This window comes from Microtus pennsylvanicus, chromosome 2, assembly GCF_037038515.1.
Source record: "Microtus pennsylvanicus isolate mMicPen1 chromosome 2, mMicPen1.hap1, whole genome shotgun sequence".
Classification (NCBI taxonomy): domain Eukaryota; kingdom Metazoa; phylum Chordata; class Mammalia; order Rodentia; family Cricetidae; genus Microtus; species Microtus pennsylvanicus.
In genome coordinates this window covers 100,380,192-100,386,793 of record NC_134580.1, presented here as the reverse complement: position 1 = coordinate 100,386,793, position 6,602 = coordinate 100,380,192, and the positions used below count along the sequence as shown (strand labels likewise).

The window sequence follows — 6,602 nt, the reverse complement described above, 5'->3', positions numbered from 1 at the left end:
GTATAATGTCCCACTGACCTGGCACCAGAGGGATAGCAAGCAACCTCTACTAGCCATGAAACCCTGCTGGGGTATACCTGGCCTAGCTCTGGAGTTTTCACACAGCCCCTTGGCCTTCCTTTGTTACAAATACCTTTTTGCTGGCCAGTGTGGTGCTCAAACCTTTAATCCCAGCACTCAGGAGGCAGAGGCAGGTGGATCTCTGTGAGTTTGAGAACAGCCTGGTTCCAGGATAGGCTCCAAAGCTACAGAGAAACCCTGTCTCAAAAAACAAACAAACAAATATCTTTTGCTGCCCTATGTTAATCTTAACTGAGAGTTTCCCACGAATACAAAGCCTATGCAAAACTTGGTTTCAAGGAAACCCAGACAACCCTGGTACTTCATGAATCAGCTATGTGTACCTGGCATTGTATTGTCAAAAGCTTCTATCAGTTTGTTTTGAGATATGGAAATCTACTAGCTAAAGTATAAATATAGGAAAAATAAAGATGCTGGGAGGCAAAGGGAAGGCTTCAGTTCACCAAGACTGAGGCCCCTGCAGGCACAGAGGCTGAGTTCATTCTCAATGTGACTCTGAGTTCTTAAAATCCTATAAACTGTTGGGCCCAGTCCATAATTACCCCAAAAGACTTGCCAGAGAGGCTGACTCACTGAAATGCAAAAGCAAGGTTTATTGTGTGCACAATACAAGCTGGCAGGGACTTTGTCAATGCAAGTGATGCAGCAGCAGCAAGAGGAGGTCCCCCGCCCTTCTAGAGGCCATTATTTAAAGGAAAAAGCCAAAAAAGTTACATTAGCAGGGTGTGGGGTGACGGGTTCAATCCTGATTGGCTTGTGTCTAGGGACTTTTCTCAAATTTTATTTCCAAACCTTGCCTGTTGCTTGTCAATCTTTCATATCAGCTGACCTTCAGGTGGGGACATTCTGTGGTTATCTGCACTTTCCAGATGGCTACCCTGTCACTTTTGCCCCCAGCCATTGCTGAGGACTAGAAGGTTTTACCAGAAATAGCATAAGCAAGACACAGATGGAGGTGGAGGACAAAATGGAGGAACTTTGGTTCTTCATAGAGATTGTTTTAATGCTTTTAAAGATGGTTTATGTATAAAAGATTATGCAGATAAAAACTGGTTATAGAATTGCTCAATTATTGTTGCCCCCATATCTTAAAGGTAAAACAGTTCCAATTATGAAGTAAAAGGTTTTAAATCACTGGGGAAAAAGGTGTTTTGGTAAACTGTTATTAATTCTGAGAGGCCAAGTTAAAATTGCAAATAAATAACAGTAAGATTGAGGCCTATTAAATGCAAAGTTGACATCTGTAATTTTTCAAAATCCTAAAATCTGAATTGACCTATTCAAGAGGTCTCCACTCAACTTATGGACAATAAAATCTTAGGTGGAAAAAAATGTAAAATGTATTAAACATATAGAACCTGAAAGACAGAAAAGGATATTAAAGTCTATGTAGATAAAACAATGGCCCTTAACTAAAGAAAAAAATGCTTGAGGAACTTGTAATAGCACAGTTAGATGCTAAGCACATTGAGGAAACTACCAGTCCTTAAAATTCTCCTGTGGTTTGTAATAAAACAGAATCTCAAAAACTGAAAAAATGGAAAGTGTTAACCGATCTAAGAGCTATTAATAAGATAATTCAATCTATGGGATCTTTATTGCTTAAAATTCCTTTACACAAACAAAATAGAAAAAAAATGTCTTCGTGCTGCCTACTTACAATAATGCCTAGTCCATAAAGAGATATCAATAAAAGTACTTTCTTAGATTGTTAAATAGCGCAGCTTTGTGTCAATATTTTACAAATTAACCACTGGTCCCAGCACTCAGGAGGCAGAGGCAGGCGGATCTTTGTGAATTCAAGGCTAGCCTGGTCTACAAGAGCTAGTTCCAGGACAGGCTCCAAAGCTACAGAGAAACCCTGTCTCGAAAAACAAAACAAAAAACAAACAAACAAACAAAAAACAAAACAAAATTAACCACTGGAAGTGGTATGTAAACAATTTCTTTAGTCTATTGTTTATCATTGTAAGGATGATATTTTCTTGGCTGCTTCTGATACAGAAACCTTGGAATGAATGTTTGATGCAATACAGAAAAATTTACCCATTGGGAATTACAAATTTCCCCTGGAAAAATACAAAGAGGAGATTCTTAACTATTTAAGATTTAAAGTAAGTAAACAGAAATTCAGCTACAAAAGTACAGATTAGAAAAATTCTAACAAGAGATGCTTGTTAAACAAAGGGGAATATAAGGATGCCCTAGAGATAGAATACATAATGCTTTACTTACTAACTTCTAATTTAAAAAAAAAAATTAAATGCTAATGAAAAAGGGATAGCAGGGGCTGGAGAGATGGCTCAGAGGTTAAGAGCATTGCCTGCTCTACCAAAGGTCCTGAGTTCAATTCCCAGCAACCACGTGGTGGCTCGCAACCATCTGTGATGGGGTCTGGTGCCCTCTTCTGGCCTGCAGGCATAGACACAGACAGAATCTTGTATACATAATAAAAAATAAATATTAAAAAAAAAGAAAGAAAAAGGGATAGCAGCTAAAAGACATTGGATTATGGGGGAAAGCTGCTGAATTAGGTTAGTCCATGTAAACCCAGGGAAAGTGTTAAGTCAGGGCTGAGGTTATACTCATGTTTCCACAGGAAATAAAAGATTGCGTATCCCATCAAAACTGATAAAAATCTAGCACAGCCAAGAGGAATGCTTCAGCTGCTGAGATGCCTCTGGGAAGCCAAGGCCTTTGGAGCAGACAGTGTTTCCTACCACCTGGGGACAATTTAAGAGTTTGTGTGACAGAGGGGAGGCGAATGACTCAGAATACTACAGATCTGTTCCTCGATATACTTATTTGTGGTAATTAGACAGGTGACTAGGACAAACTTTACATACTGGGCTTTTTTTTTTTTTTTTGGTTTTTCGAGACAGGGTTTTTCTGTGGCTTTGGAGCCTGTCCTGGAACTAGCTCTTGTAGACCAGGCTGGCCTCGAACTCACAGAGATCTGCCTGTCTCTGCCTCCCGAGTGCTGGGATTAAAGGCGTGTGCCACCACCGCCCGGCTTACATACTGGGCTTTTATGCCCAATTCTCCAATTAACAAAGCAGTGAGTTGGGGAGATCCCTGTAGCAGTTAATGCGTCTTCATGGCTACCTTGTCCATATGACAACAGAGGTCCCTTCTCAGTCATGGGAAGAGGGTAGGTAGAGGATTGACAATTACACTGTGGGAATACAAGGAATTCCTAGTTGCACAGGAAATGGAACTCAGTGCCTAAAATTAACTTCTCTAGTATGGCTATCCATAGTCAATACTTCCCAGAAATACATACATGTTTTATATGCTTCAAACATCTGGTTTTAAAGGAGATTAATGATACTAGTTTGTAGTAATAGGAGCGGCGACGGGGCTGCGTCCCCAGCACCCCAGCTGCCTGCTAGCTTATGCCCCGAAATAAAAACACACAAACTGTATTCATTTAAACACTGCTTGGCCCTTTAGTTTTAGCCCTTACTGGCTAATTCTGATATCCCAATCAACCCATCTCTAATAAACTGTGAGCACCGGTCTTACCGGGAAAGATTCAGCATGTCTGACCTGGCGGCTTGCTTCATCGCATGCGTCTGCCTCAGAGAGCAGAGCTCTCACGTCCGCCCAGGAGAGGGGAGCATGGCGTCTCTCTGAGGCGTCTGCTCCCGAGAGGAGAGCTGTGGAGTCTGAGCTCACTTCCTCTTCCTCCCAGTGTTCTGTTCTGTTTACTCCTCCCACCTATCTTCTAACCAATGAGGACCAAGCAGTTTCTTTTTATTTAACCAATGACCTTCCTCCATCACTAGTTCCATAAGACTACCATTCTGTGAGATGTGGGTCACCAACAAGGAATCTGATTGGGTGCATTGGCAACAGTGTAAGAGCGAGAATCCTCGAGTGTTAATTAATATATCCCAAGGAGACATCATACACTGGAACCATTTTGGCCCCTCTCAAGGAAAATATTCTCACTCAGAGCTAAAATGGACACGGTATAATCTGAATGGAACTGTGGAAATTGGTGCTTCTGTTAGTGAACCTATCTGATGGCGTGGAGTTGGAATGGCAGGTCCTCTCCTGCAATCTGGCACTTCAGTTCAGACTAACTTGTGGAAATTGGAAAGTGCCTTCCACCCTCATAAGGCATGGGAAGGAAAATTAAACATTAAGGATGATAAATATAATTCGTCTTTTAAACTAAATCAGAGCCATCCTTTTCTGGTATGTTCTTAAATTTTACTTTTGAGAGTATTCTTAGAGCAAGACATGCAATCTGAATACCCATGAAGTTGCTGAAGCTATGGCAAGACTCTTTTATGATGACTCTGGTGCAGAAACTCCCTGAGAAAATATTGAAAAAACAAAACATGTCAAATGGTTAGACTGTGTAGACAGAGACTGCTCTTTCCCTTCTGCCCAGACCCAAATAATCACACAGAAATTATACACTGCTTGGCCGATGACTTAGGCATATTTCTAGTTGGCTCTTACATCTTTTTTCCCCTGTGAGACAAGGTTTCTCTGTATTTTTGGAGCCTGTCCTGGTACTAGCTCTTGTAGACCAGGCTGGCCTCAAACTCACAGAGATCTGCCTGCCTCTGCCTCCCGAGTGCTGGGATTAAAGGTGTGCACCACCACTGCCCAGCAGCTCTTACATCTTGAAATTTTTTTTATTTTTTTAAATATTTATTTATTTATTATATAATATTTTGTCTGCTTGTATGCCTGCAGGCCAGAAGAGGGCACCAGACCTCATTACAGATGGTTGTGAGCCACCATGTGGTTGCTAGGAATTGAACTCAGGACCTTTGGAAGAGCAGGCAATGCTCTTAACCACTGAGCCATCTCTCCAGCCCCTTACATCTTGAATTAACCCATTTCTATTAATCTGTGTATCACCACAAGGCTACTGCCTACCAGTAAGAATCCAGCATGTCCTTCTACTTTGGCAGCTACATGTCATCTCTGTGACTCCATCTACCCTCTCTCTATATCTCTTCCAGCCTGGCTATATTCTGCCCTGCTATAGGCTGAAGCAGCTTCTTTATCTTTACTTTCTTTAATTTAAGCAGTGGTAACAAAACAAATTCACAGCATACAGAAGGGAATCCCACATCAAGACTGGTTATTGTAATTGATTTGAGGATCATCGTATTGACAACTACAGCAGCAATAGCTATAATGATGCTTCATAAAGAAATCAAAATTAGCTCTCGGCCGCGGTAGCCATCTTTCAGTAACTCGCCAAGATGACAAACACAAAGGGAAAGAGGAGGGGCACTCGCTATATGTTCTCTAGGCCCTTTAGGAAACATGGAGTTGTTCCTTTGGCCACGTACATGTGAATCTACAAGAAGGGCGATATTGTAGACATCAAGGGGATGGGCACTGTTCAAAAAGGAATGCCCCATAAATGTTACCATGGCAAAACCGGAAGAGTCTACAATGTCACCCAGCATGCTGTGGGCATCATTGTAAACAAGCAAGTTAAGGGCAAGATTCTTGCCAAGAGAATTAATGTGCGGATTGAACACATCAAGCACTCGAAGAGCAGAGACAGCTTCCTGAAGCGGGTGAAGGAGAACGACCAGAAGAAAAAGGAAGCCAAAGAGAAGGGCACCTGGCTTCAGCTGAAGCGCCAGCCTGCTCCACCCAGAGAAGCACACTTCGTGAGGACTAACGGGAAGGAGCCTGAGCTGCTGGAGCCCATTCCCTACGAATTCAGGGCCTGATGTACAAAAAGAAATAAAAGACCTGGACTATAAAAAAAAAAAGAAAAGAAATCAAAATTAGCCAGGCAGTGTTGGCGCATGCCTTTAATCCCAGCACTCAGGAGACAGAGGCAGGCGGATCTCTGTGAGTTCGAAGCCAGCCTGGTCTACAAGAGCTAGTTTCAGGACAGGCTCCAAAAGCTACATAGAAACCCTGTCTCGAAAAACCAAGAAAAAGAAAAAGGAAAATAAATCAAAACTACTGAATTCATTAGAGACTGGCATAAATATTCATCAGAACTTTGAACTGAACAAAATAAAATTGATAATGAGATAGTGAGTGAATTAGCTGAGTTAAGACGAGCTGTTATATTGTTAGGGGTTCAGTTAGAAATTTTTTTTTTTTTTTTTGGTTTTTTGAGACAGGGTTTCTCTGTGGTTTTGGAGCCTGTCCTGGAACTAGCTCTTGTAGACCAGGCTGGTCTCGAACTCACAGAGATCCGCCTGCCTCTGCCTCCCAAGTGCTGGGATTAAAGGCGTGCGCCACCACCGCCCGGCTCAGTTAGAAATTTTTAAGGAGCAGAAGAGATTAAAATGTGATTGGAATGTTTCTTCTTATTGTATTACACTCTTAAGATTTAATGAAAGCAAATATGATCGGGATAAGGTTAAGACGTATTTGACGGTGTTAGGTATTTCTCAAGACGAGCCTCTCCACCAACGCAAATAATTCCAGTCGAACAGAATTAAACTGAATTTGAATTAAAAGATGCCCATGTTTAGTGGAAAGCTCCTGGGTGGCACCAGGAAAGCATGAAGAGGGGAAGA

The 6,602-nt window shown here is 41.7% G+C and overlaps 1 pseudogene; it reads left to right on the top strand.

The window, feature by feature from the left end:
* The first annotated feature begins 5,281 nt into the window (after nucleotides 1–5,281).
* LOC142845035 (large ribosomal subunit protein eL21 pseudogene) lies at nucleotides 5,282–5,852 on the top strand (annotated as a pseudogene).
* Nucleotides 5,853–6,602: the final 750 nt, after the last annotated feature.